Source organism: Eptatretus burgeri, chromosome 6 (genome assembly GCF_056783735.1).
Source record: "Eptatretus burgeri isolate ZD-2024b chromosome 6, Ebu_testis_v1, whole genome shotgun sequence".
NCBI lineage: Eukaryota > Metazoa > Chordata > Myxini > Myxiniformes > Myxinidae > Eptatretus > Eptatretus burgeri.
The window spans coordinates 64,223,360-64,235,676 of record NC_140966.1 but is presented as its reverse complement, the minus strand read 5'-3'; the positions used below and the strand labels follow the sequence as shown (position 1 = coordinate 64,235,676).

Genomic DNA, 12,317 nt, shown 5'->3' with positions numbered 1-12,317 from the left:
ACGTCTCAGTGCGCTACCGAAATCGACGCGCCCGGCTCTCGGTGTTCGTTGTACGAGGGGAGGGGCCCTCCCTGTTGGGTCGAGACTGGCTTGCGCACCTCGGACTGGGTCTCCGGTTCGTACCTCCAGATGTGCCGGTACTCTCTTCGAGGCCTTCATCGAGTACCGAGGGCGAGGCTCTGGCGGGCGGTGAGAGCCGTATCAGCTCTCGCGATGAGTTCCCGCGCTGTGGCAAGGTTCGAGAGGCAATGCGCATCGGTGTGGTTCAGGCAGCTTCAACAGGTGGCGGTGGGCCCGTGGCGTTAAAGGGAGTCGCGAGTCGCAGCATCGAGTCGACAACCAAGGAGCGGACTCGTGATGCGGGTTGTGGGTTGTTGTTCATGGCATATGTGTTTTTCCTTGCTCTAGTGATGCAGTTTAACGTTGTTGAAATAAATGCCAGCAGTTCTCATCTAAAAGTGGATGTGGCGGAGATCAGTCAATGGGAGTTGGATTATGGTCAATGTGATGTGGGGGCGAATAAAGAAGGTTTGTTAGCCTCCAGTTGCTCCAGGCCGCAGGTAATTGCTTTGTCATGTGCTGGGATTTTATCAAAAAAGCGCGCTGTACGGAAAAATGAATTTGCGATGCTTCAAATGTTATTCGTAATGATTTATAACGAGCCTATGATTGCAGTGTGGTTTAAGTGGAGTTGCTCCCGTCTAGCGGCCGTGTGGGTCTCGGAGATCGACTCGGCACCAAGACTGGTGCCCTGGTCTGCGTTACCTCCACCTCTGATTGCGAGCACAACTCGCTGTGTTCGCTCAAGGCCGTTTGGACGGGCGTTGGCGTCTCGACTGATGGTGGTGCGTGAGTTGTTTTGGCGCATTAAATGCATGCAGCCAGCAGCGCTGTTCAGCGCCCCCGGCCAAGGTCTAAGGCTGGCGCCACGGCTTCCAGATAGCGGGCTGCCGGCCTCGGGATGTTTATCTACGTCGGGTCTGCCTGGGGGGAGTGGGCCGGAGGCGTTTGATGGGGCCGGAGGAGGTTAGCTCGAGAGGTCGTTACGACCTTGGCGAGGGTCATGTCAGCATGGGCCACCTGGGGGGGGGGGCGTTTTTGCTGCATAATGCCGCTGTGCTTCTCATTTTGCTGCTTCATATCGGTAACGCGGTCAGACCTGACCTTTGCTGCTCCACTCGCTCGCATCGACACATTATATGATGTGGTGTGCTATTTTCATTTTATTTCCATGATTATTATACGAAGTCCTTCGTGTTCTGCTTGTTTCTTATAATACTGATCATTTAATAATCATACTTTTAGGAGGGAGGAGTGTGGTGTAGCCATGCCACGGGGAGGGGCATGAGGATGATGCATGATGGGCGTGATGGTGGAGGAGTGGCCGTGGGGTTCGGCGAGGGATATGAGGTGTGCACGCCGTCTGAGGTGTCGTAGTAATACTGGAGTCGGCCGGCTCGTGAGTGTACCGCGTACGGAATAAAGGAGAGCCGCGGGCACAGTACGCCCGCGCTCGCACTCGTGCAACACAGCCCGGCTCGACTGTTCCTCCGCTTCGTGTCTGCCTGCTAAGTATCTCCCAGTACAGTACAGTACACCGTTGCTAGTCAACGCTGGTGTCCATAGCAACGGTGCTTAAAAGCTTACAACTAGATCCTGGTATGAACCTACCAGTCAAGTTTCATCAAAATTGGTTGACTCCTCTGGCCTCCAGAGCTGTCCATTACATACATACAGACAGACGGAAAACCTGAGAATAACAGTAGTCTAGCGACCAACCAATATATATATATATATATATATATATATATATATATATATATATATATATATATATATATATATATATATATATATATATATATATATATATATATGTATATATATATATATATGTATATATATACCTTACGGATTTCAGAATCCGGTCTGATGAATGCATCCACACATCCAGGTCCTCAGACAGTTATTTCCTTAAATGCATGTTCAGATTAGCCCCATCCCATGTCTAATTGGATTTTAAATGTGATGCATTGAGAAGGGTGAAGAATAGATCCCCTCTCTTCTGGGAAGTTTTAGTTTACGACATACACGTTTACACACATTTATTTCGCGAGCTCTGACGCCCGCCCTTATTTTTCCTCAGCAACGTTTATGCACGTACTTCTTTTGCGAGAGCCGACACCCGCCTTTTTTGAGAGCACACGGGTCGTCATTGGAACCGTGCGCAAGTGGGGCGGGGTGAGCTTGGGGCGGACTCTGCGCCCACCGAGACGGCCGCAGATATAAAACGGATTGGAGGTCCGTTCTGGAGAGAGAAAAGGGCGAGAGAAGTGAGAGAGAAGTAAGAGGCGAGAGAAGTGAAAGAAGAAAGAGAGAAGTAAGAGGCAAGAGAAGTGAAAGAAGGAGAGAAAAGTGAGAGGAAAAGGGCGAGAGAAGTGAGAGGAAAAGAGGCGAGAGAAGTAAGAGGAGGCAGAGAGAAGAAAGAGAAAGAAAGCCAGAGAGGAAAAGGAGGAAGCGTGCAAGCCCACAAGTGAGCAAGCGAGCGTGTGGTGCGCGTGTGGGTGTCTGACCAGCGCCAACGAGACAATTCATCCTTCCCGGTGCTTGAGCAAGTGAGCATGTGGTGCGCGTATGGGTGTGAGCAGCACTGACGAGTGAGGCACGGGTCGGTCACCAACGTGTGAGGCGCGGGTCAGTCACCGACGGACCGTGTGGGTCACTGGACGTCACCAGTTTCGTGAAGTGTGAGGAACTGCCCGTGTCACAGCACCAGGTTCTAAACCCACGACAGACGATCTCTGTGCCCTCCCAGATGTCGACTGGCATTCAAGGCCGTTCGCGAGAGGGTGCATGGCAAGGCTGGGTGCTGGCAACGGCCGTGACACGCACACACACATTTCATGACATTTTCACGTCACGGACGACTACTCTGGTGAGCGAGATGTTTCTTTTTCCTCCCTCTGAATGATCTGATGGGTACCCTTGTCTGTGTTTAGCTGTAAGTAAGTCAACCCCCCCCCCCCCCGATAAGCATCTGCTCTTTGTCTATTTTCTGGCATTTTGATTGATTTTGCTTTGAAATTTATTCTTTATTTACCTCAGAAAATAAAAAGTTATTTTTATTTGTTTATTTTATTATTAATAAATTATTTGTCGATTTCCAACCTGTCCGTGTTTGTCCTTTCCTTCCATTGGTCTAGCATTATCCGAACCTAGATAGACTGGGAAGTAATTACCACAGATTTGACCAAAAATCGTCGGCACGCACCAGCGGTTAAAACGCTCGGCCGCCCGAATTAAAATCTAATCGAAATAACATTGGTGCTTTGCCGAGGGCGCGCTCCCTGCTCAGGTAACCACATGACCTCCAGTTAAATGGAATAATTAGACTGTGGACACTGGAACTCGTGGTTGGGTGGCATTCGTGGTTCTAAAACAACCCACCATACCACAACGTTAATTGTAAGTGGTGGTCCCAGATCCGGCTCTACTGAGGACAACTGGGAATTAATCCCCCTGAGTGACAAGCTGGTGGCTTAGTACCCATGGCCGCAACAATATATCTATATATATATATATATATATATATATATACATACACACACACACACACACACATACACACACACACACACACACACACACACACACACACACACACACACTAACAAATACCACCCGTCGCTTCACTAATGCGAATACTGAAGGGCAGAGAGAAAAAGAGGGGGGAAGAGAGAGAGAGGGTGAGGGGATTGAGGAGGGGTTGAGGAAAGGGAAGGCAGCGAGAGATGAGAGGAAGGGAAGGCAGACGTATCGTGGAGCATTAATTGCGATTCATACCGTCTCATCAAAATGATTCTGCATGGAATAACACTGAAGATGGAAACAAAATAATGTCTGAAATACATTTTCTCACGGTCAAACTATAAATACAGCACGGAGACAAACACCACCCAGACACGTCCGGAGACAAAACCGCCCGCATGCATCTGGAGCCAAGCCGTCCGGAGACAAACACTGCTCGGACACATCCAGAGACGAACTCCCACCAGAGACAAACTCCTGTCTAGACCTATCCGGAGGCAAATTCCCGTCCGGACATAAACACCACCCAGATGCCTCCAGAGCCAAGCTGTGTGGATACAAACACCACTTGGACAAAAACACCTCCCGAACACAACTGGAGACAATCTGCCATGCGGACACATCTGGAGATAAATACCACCCAAACAAGAATGGAGACAAACCCCGCCCGAACATGTTCAGAGGCAAACACCGTCCAGACAGAACCACCGTTCAGATATGTCCAAAGACAGAGAAAGAGGCAGACACAGAGAAAGAGGCAGACACAGAGAAAGAGGCAGACACAGATACAGAGGCAGACACAGACAAAGAGTCAGACACAGACAAAGAGTCAGACACAGACAAAGAGTCAGACACAGAGTGAGAGACAGAGAGAGAAGGGGAGAGTGAGAGAGGTGTGGGAGGAGGGTGCTGCACTGCATTGAGATGGGATAGAGCAAGGATGGGACAAAAAGAGAGAGAGAGAAAGAGAAAGAGAAAGAGAAAGAGAAAGAGAAAGAGAAAGAGAAAGAGAAAGAGAAAGAGAAAGAGAAAGAGAAAGAGAAAGAGAAAGAGAAAGAGAAAGAGAAAGAGAAAGAGAAAGAGAAAGAGAAAGAGAAAGAGAAAGAGAAAGAGAAAGAGAAAGAGAGAGAGAGAGAGAGAGAGAGAGAGAGAGAGAGAGAGAGAGAGAGAGAGAGAGAGAGAGAGAGAGAAAGAATATGTTATGCTTTATGAACAAGACACACACACACGAATCACTCGCTCAGAATGACGGAGCACGAACCACTCGCTCACGATGATGGACCATGAACCACTCCATCAGGATGATGGAGCATGAACTACTCACTCAGGATGACGGAGCACAAACCACTCACTCAGGATGACAGAGCACGAACCACTCGCTCAGGATGACGGAGCACGAACAACTCGCTCAGAATGACGGCGATGCACCACTCGCTCAGAATGATGGAGCATGAACCACTCGCTCAGGATGATAGAGCATGAACCACTCACTCAGGATAAGGAAACACGAACCACTCACTCAGTATGACGGAGCATGAACCACTCGCTCTGAATGATATGCCGCAGTAAAAGCGGCCGCAGTAAGTGAACCACTCACTCAGAATGATGAAGCATGAACCACTTTCTCAGGGTGACTGAGCACAAACCATTCGCTCAGGATGATGGAGCACGAACCACTTGCTCAGGATGACAGAAAAAGAACCACTCGCTCAGGATGATAGAGCATGAACCACTCACTCAGGATAAGGAAGCATGAACCACTCACTCAGTATGACGGAGCATGAACCACTCACTCTGAATGATATTCCGCAGTAAAAGCGGCCGCAGTAAGTGAACGATTCACTCAGAATGATGAAGCATGAACCACTTTCTCAGGGTGACTGAGCACAAACCATTCGCTCAGGATGACGGAGCACGAACCACTTGCTCAGGATGATAGAAAAAGAACCACTCGCTCAGGATGATAGAGCATGAACCACTCACTCAGGATAAAGAAGCACGAACCACTCACTCAGGATGACAGAGCATGAACCACTCGCTCAGGATGAGAAGCACGAACCACTCACTCAGGATGATGGAGCACGAACCACTCACTCAGAATGATGAAGCATGAACCACTTTCTCAGGGTGACTGAGCACAAACCATTAGCTCAGGATGACGGAGCATGAACCACTTGCTCAGGATGACAGAAAAAGAACCACTCGCTCAGGATGATAGAGCATGAACCACTCACTCAGGATAAGGAAGCACGAACCACTCACTCAGTATGACGGAGCATGAACCACTCGCTCTGAATGATATGCCGCAGTAAAAGCGGCCGCAGTAAGTGAACGATTCACTCAGAATGACGTAGCGCGGTACTGCTAGCGACTGTAGGTTGCTCGGCAAGTGGCTTAAGCACTCAAGGAAGCACTCCAATTAAATGTTTGATAAGGAACAGTTGGCCAGGATGTCGCTGTGTATCATATAGGATCCCTCTAACTTGAAAGCCGTTCTTCACCGCACATGCAGCAGTTAATGAAATATAATGAATTTGTTCAAAGAATGACTTTATCCACAAAAGAGTTGCTGTTTAAAGTAGAACATCTCTCGAGACATCGCAAAGTTTAATCGCCCATGAAATAAACATTGCAGATAAACCGCCACGTTGCCTGCTCGTCTGGGCACGCGTCACGTGATACATCAGTTCGTGGTCAGCGCAAACGTTATAACTTCATCTTGAAACATCCGTTTTTCACGATATTTGCTTTGTTTCCTTGCAGAGCACCTCGCCAAACCTCCGAAAATATAGACACAGATCTCGCAGACACTTTGGATTAGCAATTCGTCTTCGGGACAGGGCACAATGTCAAGCAGTGAATGCATTAAATCATATAGCTCAATGAAGCTGGTTAATTTTGGCACATTCCTAAAGCTTTTGTCACTCAAATATAATCCTCCAAACAGGAGAAAAAGAAAAGTTTAATGCTTTGTAAATTTCACATTTTCTTGTATCCATTGAGAAGGAGGGAACATAGCCTTGCTTGCTTAAAGTAAATTGGTATATAGGCTTAGATACAAGACTCGTTATTTCTTTAAATTTATCTTGATTTCACTCCAGATTTTAACACTTATTTAGACCGGACGATATCCGAACCTCAAAGCTGAAATAATATTTTGATGATATACTTTAATTCGTTCTTGAGAGTAGATCGTGTAAAATTGCATCATATAATGTATGAAATTGCTCCAACCTCCGAATTTGAAAAGTATAGCACTTACAAAAGTGATGTATACAGTGTGATTCATAGCTATGATTTACAGGCATTCGATAACATGAATGAGCAAAGTGAAAAAATAAAACTATCCTTCAGAAATCGTTGCGGCCTGTTCCAAGTCAAGGCATGGTTGAGCAGGCCAAACAACACGGCAACTTCAGATCCCAGCGAGGTTACCCAGGAAATTCCTTAAGAACAGAGAGTGAGGTGGCCAAGGATCACCTGCTGAAGGATATAATTAAATAAGGCCGTTAATTATCTTCAAAAGGGGTGTTTTAATTAACCCAAACACCTAATTTTCATTCTTGCACTTCCTTGGCGATTCATGGTTTGCATGCAAAGTTTCAGGCTGATAGGTTTTATGGTTTTGGAGTTATGGAGCACACACACACACACACACACACACACACACACACACACACACACACACACACACACACACACACACACACACACACACACACACACACACACACACACAGTTCCGTTATGGTAATACAGTTTATATACGTACACACGCATAAATACGTAAACACGACACACAAAGATTTCCCTTTAAACAGAGTTCTTTGAAAGACGAATTCAAATGGGAAATTAGCAAAATTCAATTGAAAAATAGATCAAGGCACAGAACACAAAATGTCGATCTATGCTTTATGCCTTCACAGCTAGATCATGGCAAAAACCTACTTGGATGGACCTTATTGTTTGGACACACACACACACACACACACACACACACACACACACACACACACACACACTCCCTTTTATTCGTGTGTGTATATATATATATATATATATATATATATATATATATATATATATATATATATATATATATATATATATATATATATATATATACAATTATGTATTGTTATGGTTTGGGGTTCAGGGCTCGCTATGAGGGGAAGCACTCAAGTTTCTCCCGAACACCCGGTCTTGAGGGTGCCGACTACAGATAACTCCGCAGTCCAACGAGCTGTAATTCTTACACAGCGGTAGGCGCATGACTTAGACTCCCGGCCTAGCAGGGTTACACTTCGATGTTTCTGCGATACCTTTCTATTGCCACGGAAACCTCATTAGAGGCTACAACCTCGGTGCTACACCCGGTGATCTGCTGAACAGAACAGATAGGTGCAGCACCAGCTGACAGCAAATCAGGTGTGGTACAACTTCCCATCTCACTATACTTGTACACTTTGTCGGACCAACGAAGGAAAGGACAACCAAGACAAATTGGAAATAACAACCAACAATTATTTATTTACACACACAAGCCAAGCAATCATTGAAAAGCAAGTATTGTATTTTCATGCTTGGTGTTGGCTTAATGATTAGGATGGTGGGCTTTGGATCCTAGGATCCTGAGTTCAAATACCACTTGTTGAATTAATACCAGGTGGGATTGACTCTGTCTGTCATCCTTCTGAAGTTGGCAAAATGAGTGCCAGCTTGCTGGTATCCTTTGTTAGAGTGGTGACCTGTCCAGGATTGTGCCCAATAGCCAATGAGACTGCTTAGTTAGCATCAATGGTCTGCACAGAGTATGGTCCTGATGGATGGCAAGATTTACAGGCTGTATTTACAGGTAAGAAAGCAAAAGGAACAAAAGAGCAGATTAAACCAAAACACATATTCTTATACAATGTTATTTACACAAAGGACACATGGCCATCTTTCAATGTGGAGAGAAGAAGACAAGAAAAAGAATTTGACAAGAAAATAAAAGTACTTATAAAAGAAAAGTAGGGTTGATTATTTTTTTCCCTCACCTCACACAGTCCCCAACACTCGCCCCCAACACAGCCCAACAGGAACCCCAGACCATAACATATTTGGAATCAGTCCAAATATGCTGAGGAATGTGGGGGGTGGGTAGGATGGGGAAGATGGGTGATGGGATGTGCAGCTGCGTTTCTGAGGTATCCAGACCCAGTAGGCGAGTCCTCTCTGGCGTGTAAGACATGCGACAGCAAGCAGCTCACTGTTTCTGCCTGGCACCCATGTCCAGCAGCTCCCCACGAACCAAACCGTGTTCTGGGGTTTTTGTACTCCTTCGCACTTTGGGCTCCCTCCCTCTCTTCACACATTCTGCGCATACTCAGTTCCTCACTGAACAAACTTTTTGGCATCTCTGTCTGTCCAGTGCTCAGTTTCTTCTCCCTCTCTTGATCTGGATTTCTCTACCAAGGACGAGGACCAGCTTCAAGCACCTTTCTCCTCACAGGATCTCGCCTTTTTTCCGTCTCGGGTCATGTGAGCCTCTTCCTCATTGGTCCACATCCGATGTGGGCGGGTCCACTATGCAGCTTGTGGGAAATGTCACTGTCTCTGAGGGAACTTTCCACGCAACCCCAACCGCGTCCTTGGCACGTGAAAGACACCACGGGCGCCCTCTAGCCCCTCCCTCGCACGCAAACCTTCTCTGTACAGTGAGTGCTCCACTACATTTTGCCTGCGAGATGTGCCACACCCCAACAAGTATGGGAAAGCATTGTACTTTGTGCCACAACTAAACATGTGAGAACAGACACAGTCCCATGTGGTGATGGTAATTTGATCAGCTTGAAGGATTGATGACCACAGATGGACCGAATGTGACCAATTAAGCAATGTGTGGATGGTGTGAAAATGGAGAGGAATACAGCCGGACCGAGGGACGACTGAATAGCTGTGGGGTTGAAGGTAAGACCGATAGGGTGAAGGAAAGATTCTCGAAGGGATTGTTGAAATGGACCGATGATGTGAAGGAGGGATTGTTAAAAGGAGCGGGGGTGGGGGGTAATGGTCCAATGGGGTAAAGGAGAGATAATTGAAAGGAGGGGGGTTGGTGAAAGGGGTTGTTGGGAGATTGTTGAAAGGAGGGAGGGGGGGAAACGGACCGATGGGGTAAAGGAGGAAGGATTGAAACTAGTAGAGGGATTGAAGGGACCGATGGGGTATTGAAAGTAAGATTGAAAGTAGCAGAGCGGGGAAGGAAGACCTCAACGTATGACACCTGAAAAACCCTGAGACAAGGGGCCAATATCTATTTACACAGAGACTAAAGAAATAACTAATCCTCGGGTCTCCTTCATGTCCATGTAGCCCTCCCCTTGGGGCACGTTTCAAAACCGTAAATATATATACACACACACACACATACCCTGGTGATGTCCCTGTGCTAACCCTGCTATTCTACTCCCCATCCAATGGAATGAAGTAGATGAACCTTTGCATGGAATTAATGTGGAACAGTATTGATAATGTGCAGGCATGATGAACCAAATGGCCTCCTCCTGTGTTCCTTGGTATAAAGGAAATCGTGTTCTTATTGTCCGTTTGTAATTTTTTTATTCAAAGATCCAAGGTTCACTCTTCTGTGTATAATCCTCAAGGGATACTATTTACCGACTTTTGGAAGAGTGAAACTTTCCTGTATTGTAGTAATGCCACGATTCAACTCATCTGGATAAAAATGAAAGGCATGATTATTCATGTGCCAAAGCTCGCAATGAAAATAGGAATTAAATAGTTATGGCATGCTAGCAAAGGCAAGTGTTATCCAGGTCGGCAGTACACTCCCTTTGGCACAGTTAATTACATCCGGATGACATCATCACAGATTATTCACTCTGCAAAATGAGATACTGGCTTATTGAAATGATGCAAAGTACCCAAGTTCAGGTTAACATTTCCTGCCCATTAGTTAATCGGTTGCTCGTGAAATTTCATGTGTTATTTATATGTTTGTGACAAAATAAAACAGGGTGTGGAGGTATGTTTGCAACATGTAGGACCAACTAAGGCAAATACACATTTCCATGATGTAGAAATATATTGGTCCATCAGTTAGATGGCAGTCTTATTTCTTTGCAGAAAACTTTTGATCGTTTAAAAAATTTAAACACACAATCTTAGCCCATGAAAGAGCTGAATACAGAGAAATTGGAAGGGAGGAGGGGGTTGAGGAGCATAAACACAATGGTTGGGAAGGAAAGGTTAAGTAGATGCAAACAATGACAAAAGAAAAAAAACCAAAACGAGGAAGAGGAGAAACCTGAAGTGACACTGAAGGAAGGATAGAATGTGGAAGATGGTTTCACAGAAAAGAAAAGGATGTGGGTGGGGTGAAGGAATGGAGGTGAGATATCAACTTGGATTCAGATAGAGAAACAGGTGGGTTGGACGACGGGTATGTTGGCCAAGCGCAGCTGGAATGAAACGGATGATATGAAATTGATGATGGTGCAAGATCAAAATATAATTGGAAAAGAAAAATGAAAAGGGAAAGGCTTGAAATCAGACTGCAATGTGAGGAGTATGCCCTGAGTCTTGGTATCCTTTATGGGCATGCCAATGATATGAAGTTTTGAACTCAACAGATTCATGAAGATAGTGCCAGATGTGAAGCAACGGATCCAAACCAAAGTTTGTGAATTCATCCTCCATAGAGCTGTCAAAAATGCCTTGTATGTTGGGAGTGATGAATTGTGGTATATCCATTCCCGACAGAATTGTCACAATCGATAACTAGAAGGGCACTCGGTGGAGTGCATACTTCCACCAGGCTGATTAGTTTATATTTTATATCCCACCGAAAGGCCAGATCTGGATTCGGCCCTGAACTAAAATTTAATTCAATTGCCTTGTTCGTGTCACCTCCCTAAGTATATGTGTGTGTGTATATATATATATATATATATATATATATATATATATATATATATATATATATATATATATATATATATATATATATATATATTTATATATATACCACAAGGGGAAAACCAGAGATGTCAGGATAAGTCAATTTTGAAGAAACTGGAAAACAAAGTTTCAAGACTTTGGTGGACTGTTTAATAACTGTCATATAGATTTCATTTCCAGTAAAAGGAAGAGTGATCATTGGCCGATCAAATTAAGCATGTAGCATTTGCCAAGCTTCTGTGTTATTTAATTTAAGAGCAAAAAACGAATCAATGTTGCAAACTGACATCACTGGTTATTCCCTTGTTTAATAATCGCCATGCAATTTTAACCCAGGATGTGAAGCAAATTCATACTTGTTGGTTATTAGCATACATTACATGACTTTGGTGATCACAGATTATTTTTTTCTACATTAAACGGTCATTGTTTTTTTGTTTGATTGGTGTTCAATGCCATACTCAAGGGTATTTCGCTTATATGACGACGGATTCTCCATTTCTTACTCCGTACTACTTAATATGATGGAAAACCGGGAGGAAACCAAGGATAAACCACCCCCGCGATAGCCGAAGTCACCTCATGTGACTCCCTCATATACCTAAGCAGGTTGATTGGGCGGTGGGTACATCGAATGAGGATGGGTACTCAGACACGCTAACCATTAAGCCACGGCGTGGGTCCCATAAAAGTCACAATAAAGGTTTGACCAGGCTTGAACCACGATATGCACCAACTACGGAGCCCATGATATAACCAAATAGGCTATT

General features: G+C 45.1%; 1 protein-coding gene across 7 annotated transcripts in view; it reads right to left on the bottom strand.

The window, feature by feature from the left end:
• The window catches only part of LOC147024955 (growth arrest-specific protein 7-like), a 239,031-nt gene that overhangs the window by 200,547 nt on the left and 26,167 nt on the right, over window positions 1–12,317 (bottom strand). The gene's annotated exons all lie outside the window — the stretch shown is intronic.